Genomic DNA, 20,896 nt, shown 5'->3' with positions numbered 1-20,896 from the left:
GTCCAGGGGTGGGAGCCCAGTATGTTGAGGAGCTCGGGGAGCCTTCGGAGGGCACATGAACACCAAGCCTGCCGGCCTCTTCTCCGCCCTTCACCAGCCCTCTGTCTCTCACAGACTGTCAGTGACCTTCACGTGCTTGGCTAATCTTGGAGACCAGCTTGGATTTATGAAATTCTCACAAGGCTATCTCTCAAAATGTGCTGTTTACATGGGCATCAGTCCTGTGATTTCCACTGTCCTTCCTCACTTGATACTCCTCCATTCTCATAGGTCACAAAGGGGTGGGCCATCAGCACAAGGCTGAGAGACATGGAATGTTCTAGAAAGTGTGATTTTCTAGTTCACAAACTGCCCAATCTATCAAAGCTTACTGAGGGCCTCTTGATTGTACATGATATTCAGCAAGTCATCTTTAAAATAAGGTATACTTGTCAAGATTTACTTACTTTTTATGAGATTTTGTATTTATTTGAAAGGCAGAATGAGAGAGAAATGTCTTATATCTGCTGGTTTACTCCCTAGATGACCACAATGCCAGGGACTGGGCAAAGCCAAACTCCATGGAGCCCAGAATTCCATCCAGTTGCTCCACTTGAGTGCGTGAGCCCAAGCACTTGGGTTGTCTTTTGCTGCTTTCTCTGGCACATTAGCAGGGAGAAGAGCAGCCAACACTCCAATCCGTTCTTGATGTGGGATGCCAGCTACCGCACAACAATGCCAGCCCCTTACTTACCCTTTGATGACTCAAAAACCACATCATTATTCTGCAGCATTTCAGGTGCATATTTGTTGAAACTCCCTGCTATTGGCATTGATTTGATGCTAGATAATCCTAGAAGTTAACTCATATACAAAATTTATGGGACTGGAACATGGGGTTAAGAATTATATCAGGTCTCCATTGAATGAAAACATGTGCTTACAAAACTGGTAACTGTGGTAGCAATTATTCAATTTACAAAGCATTTACCTTTAAAATTCCTTTGCATGACATTTAGAGACTAAGGTGATTTACATAATTTGAAATTACACCTGTAGTTTGATGAACACACTTATGGTTCATGCCTCCCTCCCACACAACCACACATATGTATGCACACACACACACACACACACACACACACACCCCTATGCACAAATACTCTCACTTGCCTGGCAAATTTCCCTACCAAGTAGTGGTAGAGTGATAAGAATAAGATGAAGAAGAATCACATTACTCTCTCATGGTCATCCTGCCTTCCTCCTAGATTCAAAATATGCTACAGGAGGTCATTTAAATTATTGGGTCCAATCTCAGTTAAAGATCAGAAACCAAGTCTCAGAGAAGGTAACTGACTTGGCTGAAGTCACAGAGTGCATTAGTGACAGAGCAGAGTTTAGAACCCAAGTTACAATCCTCACATCACAGGCTCTGCTCTTCCCCCTGAATTCTGTTCTCACATGTGTTAGTCAGTTTTCCATAGCTGTAACAAAATACCAGTGGCTGGGTAATTTATAAAGAAAAGATGTTTGTTTACCTCACAGTTCTAGAGGCTGCAAGGCTGAACAACATGGCATTGGCTGGAGTGAGGGCGTCCTTCATTTTGTTACCTTATGGCATGATGGCAGGTGCATGTGAAAGGAGATTACAAGGAGAGGCAGGAAGCTGCCAGTCTTCTGCATAACAGTCCTTTTGAGGGATCTAGCCAGGGTTGCACAAGAACTACAGGGCTCTCTTCCAAGAGCAGTGGCCCCCATGACCTCCCACTGGGCTTAATTTTTAATGGTCCCGCAATCTCTTAACATTACCACACTAGGGCCAGCTTCCAATACATGAACCTTTGGGGGATGAACTACATCTAAACCACACCTCCTGTGGAAAGATAAATGCCTCTATCAGAGACCCACAAAAAAGACAACTTATAATCCACTGCAGAATCTCTCTTCCAGATTCAATAATGCACATTCTCACTAAAGCTCTTTACTGACTTAGTTTAACAGAATTCTCCATAGTATAGACATGATTCCACTGATATGTGGAATATGAAAAAGTTGTTATCATAGAAGTTGAGAGTTGAATAGTGGTGAACAGAGATGGGGAGAGCAGGAAAAGAATGGGGAAAATTTGGTAAAAGGGGACTAAGTTACAGTTAAAGAGGATAAATAAGATCTGGTGTTCTATTTGCCAAAAAGTCTAGAAAAAGAATATTGAATGTTTTCATTACATAGAAATGATAAATGTTTGAGGAGATAGATATGCTTATACTGATTTTACTGCTACATAATATATACAGGTATTGAAATATGTACAATTTTTTAAAAACTAATTTATTTATCTGACAGGGAGAGAGAGAGCAAGCGAGAAACTGAGAGCTTCTCTCTGTTGGTTCACTCCCCAAATGACCAGAATGGCCAGGGCTGGTCCAGGCAGAAGCCAGGAACCAGGAACTCCATTAAGATCTCCCACATAGGTCACAGGGCCCAGGTATTTGGACTATCTGCTGCTGCCTTCCCAGGTGCATTAGTAGGAAGCTGGATCAGAAGCAGAGTAACCAGATCTCAAACCAGCATTCATTGCAAGCAGAGGCTTAACATGCTATACCACAATGCTGGTTCCAAATATATATCATTCTATGCATTAATTAATTTTTTTAATTTTAAAAATGGAAAAAGAGTTGTCTATGGTCTGTATAAACTTGTTGTCTAGATGGGGATACATCAAGGTGATTACGATTTAATGCAACTTACTACTTCTGTGTTCTTCTTCTGCCTACAATGGTTACACATGTTACCCTCTAGGTGTTCTGGGTGTATTTCTGAAAAGACTGAATATTCTAAGTTTCTTCAGCTTTGCTCTTGAGTTGTATTTATGGACTCGTCAAAGTCCACCCTCCATTCTTAGCATCCCTCTTGAACCATGGAGCTCCAACTGAGATGCAGGATCATACACAGGCCCTGTTTAGGCCCAACCTCTGTAGAAAGGTAGCCCAACCAGGCTAACCACTTTAGCTTCCATTGCACAAAAAGTTAGCATTTCCCTTTGATAAGAAAAGCATGCCACAAAATTCAATCATTTCTTCTTGCAGGCATGTGTGCTGAAGTAGCCATCTATCTGGGGCCCTGGGTAGGAGCATACGCTTTTCATCACTACAGTTATTGTGGCAACAGACTTTATTTTTAAACTACTTAATATATGACTTCTTAGAGGCCTGATTTGTCTTTTCTTTGAGGTGGAAATATTTGTCACAATCGTGTTCTGCTGCCCAATAAATCAAAATGTTGAGTCTCTGCTAATAAAAATAGTTGCTTTGAAGTATAACCTTAAATGTCTAATTTCCTACCAGCAATAATGAGACTTTATGCAGCCATTTGGGGGGACAGGGTTTTCTTTTTTCTGTCCTTTTGTTTTGCTAACATGTGGGTTGTCTAATGACAGGATTTTGTGTTCCAGATGTTTTGGCGAGGGAAAGCTGTAAGTGCCGGTATACTTCTCAGACCTTCGTGCCACCCAAGTGGCTGTGACATCACTGGCCACCGTGAGCCTATCCAGACAACCCCTGTCTCCCACCTCCCCCCAACCCCTTATTTAATGTTGCTAACCCTTTAGTCATCAACACAATATAACAGAAATTCTTTTGTGCAGCAATTATGACACAGACATCCAAAAAGAGGAAAAGGATTTGAAGCCACACAGAAGTTAAAACCCATGTGGTTTTAATAAGAAGAAAAGAAAGAGATGGTTTAATTAAATAATAAGACTAGACTCCCTGGTGGTTAATAAGGTCATTTGCCACATGATTAAAGGTACATGCAAGTGGAATGTCTGTGGTTCCCTTCCCACTCACATGGACGCACTTGGAAGCTGGGAACGCTGCTCACTTAAATACCAGGAGTCCTTTGAAAGGAGAGATAGGGAACAATGCAGAGTCGCTTTTGAAACTGTTTCATCATCACCTCCTTCTCCAAAAACAGAGGAACACAGGGCCGTAGTGGAAGCCCGCACTGCAGCAGCAGCAGGGCGGGGAGCTTTCAGAGGGAACACTCCCGCTCTGCGCTCTCAGCCAGGGCTGCTCTCACAGGAACGAGACTGGGTCTGCTCTTGACGTCTCCGGGTTGGGTCAACAAATGCTTGAGCCTCCAAGACCCCAGCTCATTTAAATAAAATGTTTCATGTTCATTTCTTTGCCATCTACCTTCTTGCTTCTGTCTCTTCCCTGCGCATCACTCCGGATGTCTCGGTTGCTTCTTCGAGGCTTCTTCCTTCCCCGGGAATTCATTTTCTTAGCTTTGTGAAATATTCATGGAACAGGATCTGCTGCTGGCCCACCAGAAGCCTCTGCTGCTGGGTAACCAGCAGGGGCTGCACAGCGGCTGCGGTGACCGAGCATCTTGTTCCAAAGTACTTGCCACCCGGCCTGAGCCGAGGAGCTGACCTGTCCTGGCAGGATTCCATATCTGCCTGCTACTTGTCCAGGTGCCCCGGAGGAACCTCTCTGCTTCTTAGCTGGTGAATGGAAGTGATGGTGTCCTCGCCACTTGCCACAGCTGTAGGTGCAAACAGCTCTACAAACTGGAGGGCTGGCATACATGTATCAGATGAACACCATCACTGTCTTCCCTCAAGACCCTCCAAATGTCCCCAAGGGACCTCTTGTCTTAGGGCAAGAAGGTCCCTGCCAGCTTAGAGTTCATAGTGTATCATTCATTCAAGGAATGTCTAATAAGCCCCGGCTACTGCAGTGAATAGGGAGGCAATATTCCAGTGCTCACAGGCCTCAGATGCTAAAGGAATGATGGAAAGCAAGAAAAGAAATCGGATAATCATAAAGCATAAATAATTCTATGGAGAAATTATCTAGACTGATACACTGGGGAGACAGTGACATGAGGGTTGCTTTACACAGGGGATCATAAATGCCCATTTGGATGGAGCACATTTCAAAGGCATCACAAATGGAAAGAAAGATCTCCCTGCACCAAGAGCAGCAGGAGGCCCATTCCAAGGAGAGGGCTGAGGCCTTGAGGTGTAACAAGGATTGACTGGTAGAAGAGCAACAAAATGACCCCTGAGCCCAAGTCAAAGTGAGTCACTGGGATGAGCTCAGGGAGATGAGCAGGCACCTGCAGGATGACTTAACAGGTGCAAGTTCTATTCCAAATGCAAGGGGAGCCCCCTAAGGTGCTAAGCAGGTGTGTGATGCAATCTGATGGACATTGTTCTTATCACCTGGGCTGCTGAATGGAAAATGACTTTTAAGGGGACAAGATGAGTGAAAGAAGATCAAGAAGAGAAAAGGGAAGTAATTCACATGGGTCATGAAAATGATATGGGTGAGGAAGACAGCAATGGATAAAGAAAAGACTGGGAAAATTGAAATCTAATTTGGAGGTGGAGCTGAGAAGGATCTGGGTATGTGGCCAGGATAGCTCAGGTCAGGAGCACAGAAGGCCAGAACAAAAGCGGGGCTGCTGCTGTGGTGCAGTGTTAAGCTGACACTGGTGATGCTGGCATCCATGTCACAGTGCTGGTTCAAGCCCTGGCTACTCTGTTTCTGATCCAACTTCCTGCTAATGCACCTGGGAAGGTAGCAGAAGATGATCCAAGTGCTTGGGCCCTTACCAACCATTTGGGAGAGCAGGTTGGAGTTCCTAGCTTCTGCTTTCATCCTGTCCAGCTCTGCAAGTCCAGCCTTGCAAGTCATCTGGACAGTGAACCAGCAGAGGAAAGACCTCTCCTCTCCTCTCCTCTCCTCTCCTCTCCTCTCCTCTCCTCTCCTCTCCTCTCCTCTCCTCTCCTCTCCTCTCCTCTCCTCTCTTCTCTCTCTCTCTCTCTCCTCTCTCCCTCTCTCTCTGTCACTATTTCAAATAAATAAGTCTTTAAAAAAAAAACAGAAAAACAGAAGAAAAAACAGAATAAATTCCAAAGAAAGAATCTCAATTTTATCAACCTGTTTCTTCATAGTACATCTGTGTAGACTTCTCAATTTACCCAGTCAATGTCCTTTGATGAAGTAGAGAGAAGGGACATCTCCAGATAAACCATGTCCTGTCTACACATGGCTAGGAAAATGAAAATCGAGGTATTGATTCCCTGGAAACAGCACAGGAAACCAAGACGTGTTCCAGACACAAGATTGTCTCGTTTCAGGCTGACCCACAGATGCCTCGCTTCAATTGGTGTGGTCGTTTCTATCCAGCAAGAACTGAACCCAGACGTTTTAAAACCACTTGGGCTTTACTGAGGCACCGTAAAGTCAAACAACTACACCAGGAAAAACATGAGTTACAGTGCTATGGCCACTCATTCATTTTCTTTCTCTCTCTCTCCTTTCATTTTGAAATAATTTCAGATTCGCAGGAAATTGCAAAAATAGGACAGAGAGTTTCCACATACCCTTCACTTAGTTCTCCTGACTTTAACACAATATTAAAACCAGGAAACTGATGTGGCTATAACTATGTGTATATTTCCATTCTATTTTATCACGTATATAGATTCCTATAACCAGCATCACAATCAAAATACAGACCACCACCAAGACCTAAGGTGTCAATGTTTTACTACTTTGATTGAAATGTAGAAATTTGTAAGCCCCCCTGCTGCCTTCCCACCATGACTCTGCAATACAAGGGTCTCAAATATTCCCTCTCCATGCACTGAAATCCACTTCAGACCATGTTAAGCCTCTGGCTTTGAACATTAAACATAATTTAGAAAACTTAAGAGGAGAAAAAGAGTCTATTGTATTTACTCCTATTTTTACTCTTTCCATTATCCTTTCTTCCTTCCAGATGTTCTAAGATTCCTTCCTTTATAGTCTCCTTTCTGTTTCAAGAACTTGCTTTAGCCATTTGTTCAGGGTTGGCCTGCTGGTGACAAACTCTCTTAGCCTTCCTTCCTTCGAGAGAATGATGAAGGATTGATTTCTCTTCCTGCAGAATAATTTCATAGAGCATTGACTCAGAGCTGACAGTTGTTTTCTTTTAGCTCTTAAAAAAAAAAAAAAAAAAAACGAAAACAAACAAAAAAACTGTGGCACTTCCTTCTGGCTCCCTGGTTTCTGAAGGGGAATCCATTGTTATTTAAATGGCTTTTCCTCTGTGGGTTATGTGGCATTTCTCTCTTGTTGCTTCCAAGAGATTTTGTTTTTGTCTTTATTTTCTGAAGTTTGGTTATAATGTATGTTGGTGTGGATTTATTTGAATTTATTACACTTGGGCTTCCTCAGTTTTGCCAAATTTGGGAAGTTTTCCACCTTTATGTCATGGAGTACTTTCCTGGCTCCTCCTGGCTCCACCTTCTTTTCTAAGATTCTAACAACACAAATATGAGGACTTTCATTGTAGTTCAGTTTTTTGAAAAATTCTGTTAATTAATTTTTTATTTATTTTCAGTCTTTTAAAACTATTGCTCAGATTGAGTAAGTTCTTTTTTTTTTTTTTTAAGATTTATTTATTTATTTGAAAGAGTTACACAGAGAGAGGAGAGGCAGAGAGAGAAAGGTCTTCCATCTGATAATTCACTCCCAAATTGGCCGTAATGGCCGGAGCTGTGCTGATCCGAAGAAGCCAGGAGCCAGGTGCTTCTTCCTGGTCTCCCATGTGGGTGCAGGGGCCCAAGCACTTGGGCAACACCCGGGCCACAGCAGAGAGCTGGACTGGAAGAGGAGCAGCCAGGACTAGAATCAGCACCCACATGTGATGCTGTCGTTTCAGGTCAGCACGTTAACCCACTGCACCACAGTGCCAGCCCCCAGACTAGGTAATTTCTACTGTTCTATCTTCAAGTTCCCAGATTCTTTCCTCTGTCTTCTCCAATGGGCACATCCATTGTGGGGAGCAACTCGGACTAGACTGTTACTGGAATTAAGACTTATTCTATGCATCTGTTCTCCCACAATATGGCGCTGAGAAGGGAGTAACAACTTCTATGCAGCTGCCTCTCGCCAACTTGAGTGATGACCTGCAGGAGCTGATCCTGCTCCTGATTGGAGGAGAGCAGCGTACTCGGCGTGTGGGTAGCAGAGTTGGGATTGGTGGAAGAGGACTATAAAGGAGGAGAGCCAACATGCACCAGGAACATCTAAGGGGAACATCTATCTGAAGGAACACCTGTGCAGCCCCCGAGAGAGCCGGCCGGCGGTGTGCCGCTCCCCCGCGGAAGTGGGGAATGTGGCAGGGGGAACCGCCCTTCCACGGAGGTGGAAGGGACGGTAGCCAACCCGGGAAGAACCAGCAGCAAACCCGGGGAGGGCCGAGCAGACAAAAGAACAGCGCAGGGTCCTGTGTCATTCCTCCACGAAGACGGGGAGCGACAATCCATTAAGTTTTTTATTTTGTTATCCTATTTTTAACTTCTAAAATTTTCACTTGGTTCTTTTTTATGTCTTCTATTTCTTTCTGATGCTATTTTTTCTTTTGTTTCCTGCATGCTCATTTTGCATGTCAAACCATTTTGTAATGATGACTTTAAAATCCTTGTCAGATAAGTCTAACATATGTGATATGTCAGTGTTAGTGTTTATTTTCCTGTTCTTTTTTTAAAAAAACTTGTTAATGTGAACTTCATTGCCCAAAGAATGACCATCCCTTGCTCCAAGGACAAACATGTTTGCAAGTTTCCCATGGGTCTCTGGGGAGTTGGGTCTGGTTTTTTTTTTTTTTTTTTTTTTTTTTTTTTTTTTTTTTTTCCTTAATAATACAGGCATTTTACAGTGCTGAGAGCACATACTGGGGTCTGATGGACTAAGGGTTCTATTACTTACCAGCTCTGTGGACAAGTTATTTGACCTGTAAACCTCAGTTGTTTCATCTCTGCTGAGATATGAGTACATTTCTTAAGCATGTAGGTGTTGGGAGATGGAGTAAATAATACGATGTTTTTGTAATTGGCATAAATTGTTCCTCAAAAATTTAAGAGAAACTCATTCAAACAGAAATTTATTATAAAATATAGCATATGCACAGAAGAGCACGCACAACATGCATGTGCATTTCAAAAATAAATAAAGTGAATCTTGCACTTAATAGAATATGGTCGAACAAAAATACAGGAATCAAGTTTCAGCCAAATACTGAATGATATTGTAAACATATAAGCTTTCCCATGCAATATTTGGGAAATACTTTTACTAAAATACTTTATTATTTATCTGAATATAGTTTAACTATATTTCCTCTCATGTAGTTTAGTTCTACCCGTTTTGGTCTATCCTTGGATTTTTTCCACTTTCATTTTTCTGAAGCATGTCAAAAATTCAGCCCCAACTCTGCACTATCCTTATCACACCTCTGTCTTTTTTTTTTTTTTTTAATGTTTCCCTACTCTATAATCTGATAATCCAGAAACCCTATTATGAGAATCTGGATAGATGCCTCAGATTATCGGCCCACCGAGATTACTTCGAAGATACTTCCTGCCAGACTGATGTTGTTTTGTCAAAGGCAGGTGGTCCTAATGGCGGCTGTAATCCCTCCACGCCTACCTGGCCTCAAGAACTCATCAGTTTTGGTGTCCAGGACCCAAATGCAACTCTTGAGTTATTTCCTTCCAAGCTCCAGCATGCTCTAGAGAGCTGAGTACTCAGAGGTCAAGTTTTACTACTGAAACTCACCAGGGCCAGCACCGTGGCTCACTTGCTTAATCTTCCATCTGCGGCACCAGCATGCCTTATGGGCGCTGGGTTCTAGTCCCGGTTGCTCCTCTTCCAGTCCAGCTCTCTGCTGTGGCCCAGGAGGGCAGTGGAGGATGGCCCAAGTGCTTGGGTGCCTGCACCCGCATAGGAGACCAGGAAGAAGTCCCTGGCTCCTGGCTTCAGATTGGTGCAGCGCCGGCTGTGGCAGCCATTTGGGGGGTGAACCAACGGAAGGAAGACCTTTCTTTCTGTCTCTCTCTCTCACTGTCTAACTCTATCTGTCAAATAAATAAAAAAAAGAAAGAAACTCACCCACCTACCACCCTCTTTGCTGACCCAGACTCCTGGGAGCTACCTTTTCCTCTGCTTCAAGTTCTTCTTTCTCAACACTTGGAAAGTAAAACACGTCTTTTCATCCCTTGGTGTCATAAGGGGAATACTGTTAGTGGCTTTGAGGATGGGGGTTGGAGAGTGTGGGTGATTTATGACACCAATGCTCCATCACCACAAGCAAAGAGATGGTTTATCTTTCTTTCAAAGGAAAATCATCAAGATCGATGTTGTGATGTAGTGGGTAAAGCCACTGCCTACAACCATATTGGCCCTGGTTCATGTCCTGGCTGCTCCACCTCTGATCCAGCTCCTTGCAAATGGTCTAGAAGATGGCCCTAGTACTTGGGTCCCTGCCACCCATGTAGGAGATCCAGAAGAAGCTCCTGGCTCCTGGCTTCCACCTGACCCAGCCCTGGCCATTACAGCCATCAGGGAGTGAATCAGCGGATAGAAGATCTCTGTCTCTGTCTCTGTCTGTCTCTCCCTCTCTATGTATAACTCTATCAAATAAATAAATCTTTTAAATAAAGACAAACTCTTGGAAAAGCAATAGTAGCCTCCTATCCACCAGGAATTAAGTGCTTGCTTCTTCTGATGAGTAGAAATAAATAATGTACTTATATTTGCATATTTCCAACATTAAATTCTAAAAAGTGTACACATAAACATCTCCAACTGAATGACTAGAAAATAAGGAAAGTCATTCAAATGTTTTGGGTATTAATTGCTGCATAATCTTTTCTTGTGCATTAAAACTTCCAAGTGACAAAAAGCCAGAGTTTAACCTTCAAGACCCACCTGCAGCACAATACACTGTGTCACTTCTACTACGAATCTCTTTTTTTTTTTAACACAGTTACAAACTGCATTTATCAAATATAGCCCAGAAAAAAACAAAGTGGTGACAGGGCAGCGGACAGCCGGAAAGGCAAGGGTGTGGGGAAGGAAGGAAAGGCTGTCTTGCATTCTTCACCTTGATGATCCCGAGAGTTAATGGACTCCTTGTATGCCCAAGAGGGCCTCTGTTCTCCCACCACCTGCCACACTCCTCCTCCCCAGCTGCCTCTCTGCCTCCCTGCCCAGCTGAGGCCATGAAACGGCTATAGAGACAGAGTGGGGAAGGGAGCCTGCCTAGCAGACCCCAGGGAGAGCCGACCCAGTAAATATTTTTTGACCAGCACAGTGTCCACCATCTGTCAAAGCCAATGACATGAACCAGGGTGAATGAGTCAACAAATGGCCTAGTTTGTATTTGATGAGGATCAAGGCCATTAGGAATTAAGTCCAAGAGCTGGGCTACAGTTCTATCTTAACAAAAGCCGAACATCCCACATCTGCAAGTCACAAAATCTTTCCAGAATCTTTCCAGATCCGAGCCCTACTTCCTCTTGGTTGAACAAAATTTGAAAGTGGAGTCACCTGAGGCTTTTGTCCCATGAAGTTTCCCAGATTGTCATCAGGCACTGGGTTGCTGGGTGAAAGACGTGTCTCCCTCTAAGCCAGTGCCCTTCGGGTCCACATGTCACACCTGCCCTCATATTAGGAGAAAGCTATGGCCATGCGGACCTCTTAGCTTACTGACCGCCCTGATCAGCCACATCCCAGACTGCAAGTCTGTTTCAGTACTCAACTACCCTACAGGACTTCCCAGGCTCCGTGCTCTGAAGCCCCCTAGCAGTTGGTCTAACAACTTCTTCTATTTCTTACTTGCTTTCAGAAACCTGTTCAATATCTTAGACACACAGCCTTCTTGGTTTTGTTGTAATTGTTATTCTTGACTAAGATCTGGGTTATAATTATTCATCCAGAAATCCAAAGAACCAGCCTAAAGAGGCCTCAATAGAAAGACCTCGTGACCAGATCCTGACAGCATTAATAGGAGATGTTGCACCTGCTTGGCTGACAGCTAGGCCGCATTTTGGTTAGAGAAGTGCAGGAATTCTATCTCAGCAAATTGACCCAAGGGGAGGAGCAACTTTGGGGCTACAAATTCCACTCATTTCTGGAAAGGAGAGGACGATTCCAAGGCTTCCCCTGAAGCCAGCCAAAGATAGGCTCCCTGCATTGACCTCCCATCAGGTGAGCCAAGGGGAGGAGGGGGAAAAGAGAAGGGACTCTCACAGTGCCTGCAAGCTAGCTTTGGGACTAAAATCTGTGTGGTACGTACCAGTGCGATGTTGTCTGTGTGGTACTTACTCGTCCTCCACCCAGGTCTGTGGCAGCACCCCACTTCCACAGGAACAGGAGAGGCTGAGCAAGTGTACAGGAGCATGGAGCACACACCCATCAGAGCAGGGTCCGTCCAGAACACAGGCCTTCTGCTTCCGCATCCCATGCTGCTTGCTGTTTTCCTTCTAGTTACAAAGCTTTATCAGCTCACAGACAGGATCTAGGCAGTACAGACACAAAAGAAGAAAAGAGAGAATTCCACATCACTCCCAGGCAAAAGAGGCACTATTTACATTTTGCTGGATTTTCACTACCACTTATGTTGTCTCTGCTGTAGAAAGCTTGCCAGGTACAAAAATGTAAAAAGGTAAAAGATGAAATTGCACAGGGATAAACTGAGGCACATTTCCTTCTGATCTTGGGTTTCTAAATCGGTGTTAACACATATCATGGGCTACAGAGGGTCCCACTGCCTACATCCTTTCCTTACAGTGACCATCTTTGCGGCAGCACACATCTCTGAGGCTTCCCGAGGCCCTTCCATCGCACTGGCCCCAAGTGGTAGTGGCCCTCTTGACAGCACTAAGTCAAAGAGGGCTAGGGTGTTACACATGATCCACAGCCTTCTCCCAGCCGCAGTATTATTTTTGAGACCTCCCAGCATATCTCACGTTTAGCGTCAAGTAATTCTTGCACACTTTTCTCTCTCAGCCCCTTTCATTGGTTTCCATCATCTAAAAGTCACCTGAGGATTGAGTTCTAACTGCTCCTTCTCCCTCAACAAGCACACGTCTCCAGGCTCTGTGTCTTACCGTGCGACAGTGTCCCGGGCAGACATGGGTTAGGCCACATCTTGTTTTACTCTTTGGATGCCCCAGGGCAGCACTTCCCAAATGTCAGCTTGCGCACACGAATCCTGGGGATCCTGTTACGATGCGGATCCCCCTCCACGAGTTCTTGGGCAGGCCTGTACTTTCTCTGGTGATGTTCACATCGCTGGCCCCAGCACCACACCTTGAGCAGCAAGGCCCTAGAATTCCCCTGTAGGTTCCCTTCTGTCTCCCGCCTGCAGCTTCTCTCCTTTTCTTCCTTTCTTTATCTCCCCATTCAAAGAAACTCATAGAGATACATGCCTGCAGCCTTTGTGTACCCCTCCAACTGACCCATCAAGGTTGGGAATGTCTACTTAGTACCTGTACCTCTTTGTCAGCTCCTGTCCATCACCATCACCATCACCATCACCTAGACAGTTCCCACATCAGCTATTTGATGATGACTGAAATCCTATCCACCCTGCTTTAGTTACAAGCACAGATGTTGTGAAAATGCTAGTACAAACGTTGCCATGCTGTGAGTTGGAAAACATTTCACACCATTAAGAGAGATTGAGGCCTGAACTCAAAGCTTTCCTTCAATTTAAGATGCCCTAACTGAGCCACGAGAGGCAGGAAGTTGCTATTGGGAGGTTGGCTATCTAAATATGGGAAGCATTGTAAAAGGGGGCAACCATGAAATATGGGTCTTGTCCTTCAAGCCCCAACTCTCCCAATTCTGCTGTGTATGAAGCAAAAAGCCTGGGAGATAGAGCAGTGAGGGGCTGCCAAGGTGTCATGCTATGATGAAAGAGAAAGAAAGAGTAGGCACCGAAGGGGTGGGGTGGATGGCGAGATAGAGCGCCCACATCCCCTCATTCTGCCACACAATTCAACCTTTTCCAACCCAGCCATGGTCAAAGAGTCTATCATGCTCTTTACTCATAAACTCCTGTTCTGCCTTCCCCGTCTCTGAAGACACCCAGACGCTGATGGCCTGTGCCAAGGAGGTGACCTGGAACTTTCCAGATGCTTTGGGAATCATCTCCCACAGAACCTCTTCCTCCCATGTCCCTTCCCAGAAAGCCCAGGGTCTCTGTCAGAGGCAGCCCAGTCCAGTTATAGTGAACACTTGTGGTTCATCAAAAACAAATTGTGCAAAAGAGAATGCACAAAAGAACAATTAATAAAATTTAGAGAATCAAAGTGGCATGAGGAGCTGTGCATTTTATGGCGCCTCCTCATTAAAAGGGAAGAACAATCAGCCCTCTGACGGGGAGCCACTCCCTCGAGGCTGGCATGGTGGATCCCACAGTCCATTATCTCTGCACCTCATTTCCAATTCTAATGGACGCCACCTGTCTTGTTCTGGCCTGCAACGGATGGCGCTTTCTGGCTTTAAAAGCAGGAAGAGAAGGACTTGTGTTGTGCCTTTTACTGAGCCAGAGTAGCATCTGTTCTCTTCCCAAAAGGAACTGCTGGCTGAAGGACACACAGCCAGGATTTTCTTTCCAGTAAAGAAAGTTCCTGTTACCGTTTTCTGATGGGCTTCTCTGCCTAACAGCTCTCTGCTGGTACTCGCCTAGCCTCAGGCTAAAGGTTGATGGCATCAATTAATTGATCATTTGTCCACATGAAGTCTGGGGACCTGGGATTTTTCAGAAGTGATTTCAGTTCCCACACGTGAAAAGGTGGCTGCCAGCAAAACTCTTTCAGAAATATTCCTTATTATTATAACTTAATTTATTGGCCTCTTTTTTTAAAGCAAAATACATAAACCACTAGTGGCTTAGTTGGTATGCCAATATGTCAAAACTCAGTCTTTAGGGACCAAGACTATTGGTGTTAATGGTTAAGAACAGTGAAGATGCCCACACCTCCTACTGGAGAACCTGAGTTTGATTCCTGGCTCTAGCTCTTAACTCCAGCATACTGCCAATGCAGACCCTTGCTGGATCCCTGTTACCCACCTGGGAGACCTGGATTGAGTTCCTGACTCACGTTTTAGCCCCAGGCCTATCTGTGTCCATTACAGACACTTGGAGAGTGAGTCAGCACTAGGGAGCTCCATCTGTTTCTCTCTGCCTCTCATGCAAACAAATACATTTTTTAAAAACAGTTGCTAACATGTTTGTTTTAATTCAGCAGAGGAAGCAGAAACCAAGTGCAAAACACCTCTTAGCCCATGGGATAGGTGAGCTTGAGTGATAGTAAAGAGTAGAATATTCTAGAACCACTAGAGTTCTAGTCACTGGAGGAAAAATTGCCTGTCTCACTTAGCGTCTTAGAAAGTCAAGCTGATGGCCAAGGACAGAGGGAGAGAGGCTGCTGTCACTTCTCAGCTTCCCCGTCACACCCCTGAGGCCCCTGAGTGAGTGAAAGCTATGCTGCCTTCCTTCTGAGAGACAGGTGTTAAACTGGTCTGCTGAATCAGATGAGCTTTTCCCAACACTGGAGAAACAGGGGTAGCTTGGTGACTAAGGGTACGCTCCATGAGGAAATGGGAGTCCAATCTAGAGCGCCAGGCTTCCCCGAAGCGCTGGCAGAGAAAGGCAAGATGGGAAGAGGAAATAATACCAACATAACAATCTCCGCGGAAACGAACGGGTGACAATGATAACCGCCACCAGCACCCAGCACCTGCCGGCCATCAGACCCAGAGTCATTCTCTCCATTTCACCGATGAGAAAACCAAGGCTCAGGGCAGTTCAGGAATTTGCCCAAGGTCACAGCGTCAGTTAATCTGATATTAAAGGCATGAGTTTTGGCCAAAGGCTGAAAACCCAGCTCTGCCACTTGGTGGCTGCCTGCTCTGGGGCCCTGCGCTGAACTTCCCTCCGCTGCTTCGTCTCATTGGCCGCCTTGTCATCGAGGGCTGGCTCCAGTTTTGATGTTTGACTGCTGACAACTTTTGGGACTCACTCCTTCCTCTTCTCCTTCTTCTGTGAGCTGAAGAGGAAGCCTGGGCGTTCCCCGCTGGGTGCCACCCAGACTGTTTAAAGGCGCCTGGGAACTCTCCCCCTGGCCTGCATCCTCTCCCTGTTCTCTTAAACCATTTCCAAACCTGCTTGGGAGCTGCGTGCCCTCTCCAGAAAGCACCATTGTGTGAAACCCTGTGGTCCCACTCAATGTATGGGTGGCATCATCCAAACTGAATTTCTGCTGGGGTCCGCCCTACAGAGTGTAAATCCTGCATCCCTTCTCGTTCTCTAAATTACCTGTGCGTGGACAGTTGATCTGCAAAGCCGCAGCAGGCTCCCGCAGTCTCTGGCTGTTCTTTGCATTCATTAACAAGCAGCACCTGCAGATCACAGCAGAGACAAAAGAGAGCCTCGTGGAGGTGTTTCTTGGCTGGTTCTCGGTTCTCGCTGACTTGGTGCACAGCTCTGACCACTGTAGCACTCCCCTGTGCTGCCAGCTCCTGCCAGGCAGGCTCTGCCCCACACCCAGCACCCTCCGTGTCCTCCCTCCACCCTTCAGCCCTGGGTTTGCCAAAGCTGCCAACCCCAGGTGCCCTCTTGTTGACGCTCTTACTGCTGCCCTGCCTCTGCAGGTGCTTGTTCTTAAACGCTCCTTATTGGACCCATCTGAATCCAATTCTGATTCCGGCCGGGACCCTCACTGGTCCACTCTGTAAGCCTCAGTCCCCTCCATTGTGAAATAGAAATCACTACAAAAACTTCACAAATCTGGCCAACACTAAATGGTACTGTTACTGTTGTTGTTATCACTACTTACACCAACAATAATAAAATGAATTATGCCACTGGTGTTAAAAACCCGGGTCTCTGAGTTTCACAAGTTCATGATTTTCCCACCAGGCTCCACTTTCCTTCTGTAAAGAAAAGAGGTCCGGCCTCTCCCAGCCCATCTTGGAAATATCATAGTTAGACTGTCACATGAACTGAATCATTCCTCATTCCTTACTTAAACAAAACTTCTCCAGCGCAGCAGATTCGTCAGTTGCATGGGAGGTCGCCAAAAGAACAAAGTGTTCTGTTTTCCTTCTAACAGCCCCACGCCAGACATGATTCTACGTCTCTCACCCACCAGGGACTTTCTGGAACATCATCTCATAAGACAGCCAATGAGGATGAAATAGAAATCATTGTAATTAGCATTCAAATGATAGGTGTTTGTCACAAGTCCATTATCAGAAACCAAATATTCATGAGGCAGCAGACGTGACCTTTGCAGCTTCTAAACATTCGTGACCGCTGCGTGAGAGGCTCCCCATCTGCCAGTGCCCCCAGAGTTTACAGTCCTCCAAAATGGCCAGGAAACATGTGATTCCCGGAGAGAAAGGCTCTCAGGTCCAGGTAATGCAAATAATATATAGTTTGTGTATAAGATGAGCATGACCTAAGGAAGGAGGCCAAGACGCAGTGGAAAATTAGGGGGCTTGAGTGGCTATGGAAAGGGTTTGAGATATCTCCCTGCTGTGAAGTCCCCGCCCACCCACCTTTCTGGACAATCTTCCTGCCATTGTCTCCTCCCCAGCCTGGAGTCTAATAAACATTCAGTTAAAGAGACAGTGTGTTTTGTCACCTACCAACTTTGGGGAAGTGTCCCATTATCAGAATAATTGGAAATGACCACCACTCTGGGCCACAATTTCCCAGTGGATAAGTCACATGCAAGGCCCTGGCTCTGGATACAGTGGCAGCAATAGGTGAGGAAGATCTGACAACTTTGAAGAAGGGAACCCTGGGTGAAACTCCTGACTCCGCTGCTCACTGGCAGTGAGGCCTTCACTACTTATTCCACCTCTCTGGGCCTCTTCTTGGGCAAAACGCAGATCATAATACCCATTATGAAGGTTATTTGGACATCAGATCAAATGTAAGAAAATCACCTAGCACAAATGTACTGTATGTTTAGTAAATAACACCTGTATTTACCATCGAACTCTAAGTCTGTAACTCAGGCAGACCTAACATGTGAGTGCCCATAATGCTCCCAAGCACCGACCTGGGGTCCCAGGCCAGGATTCTGATCCAGTGTTGCCAGTCACTTGCTATGTGATCTTGGGCAAGTCCCAGCTCTTTCTATGCTAATGGGGGCCCTTGAGCTATTTTCAAAATCTCACGGTATATCATGGGGAGCATCTAATTATAGGAGATGAGGCTGCACAAGCCCTGCCTTTGCTTTGGAAGGAATTATCTCATAGTCTCATGATACTCTGATTATTTTATTTTGATATACTGTTCTCATTGGGAGCTACCTACTACTTTAATTAACGAATTGAGAAAAATCAATGTATTATTGAGGAAGTTCAGCATTTTGATAAGAAGATCTTAAAAAATATATAGAGCCGGCGCCGCGGCTCACTAGGCTAATCCTCCGCCTTGCGGCGCCAGCACACCGGGTTCTAGTCCCGGTCGGGGCGCCAGATTCTGTCCCGGTTGCCCCTCTTCTAGGCCAGCTCTCTGCTGTGGCCAGGGAGGGCAGTGGAGGATGGCCCAAGTGCTTGGGCCCTGCACCCCATGGGAGACCAGGAGAAGCACCTGGCTCCTGCCTTCGGATCAGCGCAGTGCGCTGGCCGCAGCGCGCTGGCCTTGGCGGCCATTGGAGGGTGAACCAACGGCAAAAGGAAGACCTTTCTCTCTGTCTCTCTCTCTCACTGTCCACTCTGCCTGTCCAAAAAAAAAAAATATGTAGAAGAAATTTAAAGGAGATTCTTGGTGATATAAAGTCTGCAAAGCATTTCCTAAGGTACTTATTTACTCCACCATGTTGTAGTTCTAGCATTTTCTTCAAAGACTGTGGTGCTCCAGAATTTTCTCCCATGGGAAGAGACTGAAAAGTATTTCAACTCATCACGCTTTGCCTCTCCCCAACACATCTGTGTAGTTTCTAGTCATGTGACACCAGCCACAGTCACCTGTCTTAGACAGTAGCCTCTTTTGGGCCATTGACATTTTATAGATAAGTAAGATATTAGATTGTCGCTCCCCCTCTTCATGGAGGAACGACACAGGACCCTGCGCTGTTCTTTCGTCTGCTCGGCCCTCCCCGGGTTTGCTGCTGGTTCTTCCCGGGTTGGCTACTATCCCTTCCACCTCCGTGGAAGGGCAGTTCCCCCTAGCCACATTCCCCACTTCCGCAGGGGAGTGGCACACCGCCGGCCGGCTCTTCTCAGGGGCTGCACAGGTGTTCCCCTTAGATGTTCCTGGTGCATGCCGTCTCTCTCCTCCTTTATAGTCCTCCTCCGCCAATCCCAACTCGGCTGCCCACACGCCGAGTACGCTGCTCTCCAATCAGGAGCAAGTCCTACAGTTTATTGGTTGAACTGGAGGCAGCTGTGTGGAAGCTGTTTACTTCTCTCCCAGCGCCATATTGTGGGAGAGCAGATGCATAGAATAAGTCTTAATTCCAGTAACTCAGTCTAGTCCGGTTTGCTCCCCACATTAGATATTAACCAAGTCTTTCTAAAGTAGTTACCAAGCACATACTCTCAGCAAGGTACTGTTCTAGATCATGGAAACCCAGGAGTGAACAAAACAGAAAGACTTCCTGACCTCAGGGAGTTCACATTCTGATGGAGACAGATGGGCAATAAACCAAACCATGCTGCAGATACATTATATGATGTCAGTGATAAGAGTTTTGAAGAAAAACAAGAGGCTTGGCAAAGTGACAGAAACAACACATCAGGCAGGGCTGCAGTGAAAAGATTCAAACTGAGGAGTAGATGTCTGAGGGTGAAGGATTCAGGTTTGTGACCTTGGGAAGAGTGTTCCAAGGGAGAGCAGAGCCAGAAGTGGACATGAACTTGGCAGTCCGAGAGCCCCCTAACCACTGTGGCTGCAGAAGGGCAACCTAGACTGTGAGGGGGTCATAGAGGGTGTAGACAACACCCTGTAGGCCATGCTCAGGATTGTGAATTTTATTCCAAGATTGTGATGGGAAACCACAGGAGATGGGAAAGGAAATTTTACAAAGATCTTGCCAACAGCAAGCCTGGGGCAGGGACAGCAGTAACATTCTGAACCAAATATTCATAGAAACCTGGTGCTGCCACCGCCATAATGAAGTAGCTCAGTCTGCTGCCTCCATGTACCTGGATTTGAGTGGATTTGTTCCCTGTTGTAGAAGTCTCTGTCTTACTTGCAGCCCTGGTGCTGCTCTTCTACCCTGGCAATATGCAAAGTAATTTAACATAAAGACCTATTTTTAATGTGAAGATAAAATGGCAACAAAGAGTATTACAGGCAAATGCACAACCCTTCATTGAATACACAAGAGAAGCATCTGTAACTCAGAAGCCTCCATAACTCGCAATCCAGGCATGTCCAGGTGTGCCAGTATTTGTGGAAACTGAGGTTCTTGCTCAGAAGCCATGATGGTAGGGTGGAGACATGCATGGGGAGCCTGCAACCATTTAACCACCAAATCTCATTTTTCTTTCCACCTGCTTAGGACAAGGGAGTGATGGAGTCCTTTTCCCAACTGACAATGTCTGACTTTCAAGCATTCACTGAGAACCTCGATTCTGAATTGTCACCATGTACTGGAGAAAGGAGGTAAATAACATACTTGAGGGAGGGATCCGGAGTTTTCCATTGAATCATCCCCAGGGTCAGTAGAGAATAAATACCTTTATCACAAGGTCTAGAAATGCAGTCCAAAGTGGGCTGCAAAAAAAAAAAAAAAAGCAATTCCTTCCAAGAGGGTCTGTCATAAAAACATTTTTGTGGTATTTTGTTATTCACCATGTACCCAGACTTGTTTTAACATGCAGTATTTTTGAGATACCAGTTAAGCCGCTCAACTTCCTCTCTTTCCTCTGGTCCCAGTTTGAATGGAATGAACATCCTTGGTTGTGCTCTGTTTAGCACATGGCGTTGGGTCCTCCTGGTTCTGGGAGAAACGCTGACCAAGGCAGCCAGTAAGGTCTTCAAGTCAAAAGATAAGGCTTTCACGGTCAGACTCTACTACCCAGCTCTCTTTAGAATTCCTTCCTAT

The 20,896-nt window shown here is 45.5% G+C and overlaps 1 long non-coding RNA gene across 1 annotated transcript in view; it reads right to left on the bottom strand.

Moving 5' to 3' along the window:
- LOC108178929 (uncharacterized) overlaps positions 1-18,213 on the bottom strand; it is a 62,488-nt gene extending 44,275 nt beyond the window's left edge. The window contains exons 1-2 of the long non-coding RNA XR_007914340.2: positions 16,147-18,213; positions 12,144-12,336 (exon numbers count right to left, since the gene is read on the bottom strand). This is a non-coding gene — a long non-coding RNA (uncharacterized lncRNA). The remainder of the gene's footprint in view (positions 1-12,143; positions 12,337-16,146) is intronic.
- Between the last annotated feature and the right edge of the window lie 2,683 nt (positions 18,214-20,896).

The sequence above is a fragment of the Oryctolagus cuniculus genome, chromosome 14 (assembly GCF_964237555.1).
Source record: "Oryctolagus cuniculus chromosome 14, mOryCun1.1, whole genome shotgun sequence".
Taxonomy (NCBI): Eukaryota; Metazoa; Chordata; class Mammalia; order Lagomorpha; family Leporidae; genus Oryctolagus; species Oryctolagus cuniculus.
The sequence above is the reverse complement of the archived record's forward strand: the minus strand, read 5'-3'. Positions and strand labels throughout refer to the sequence as shown.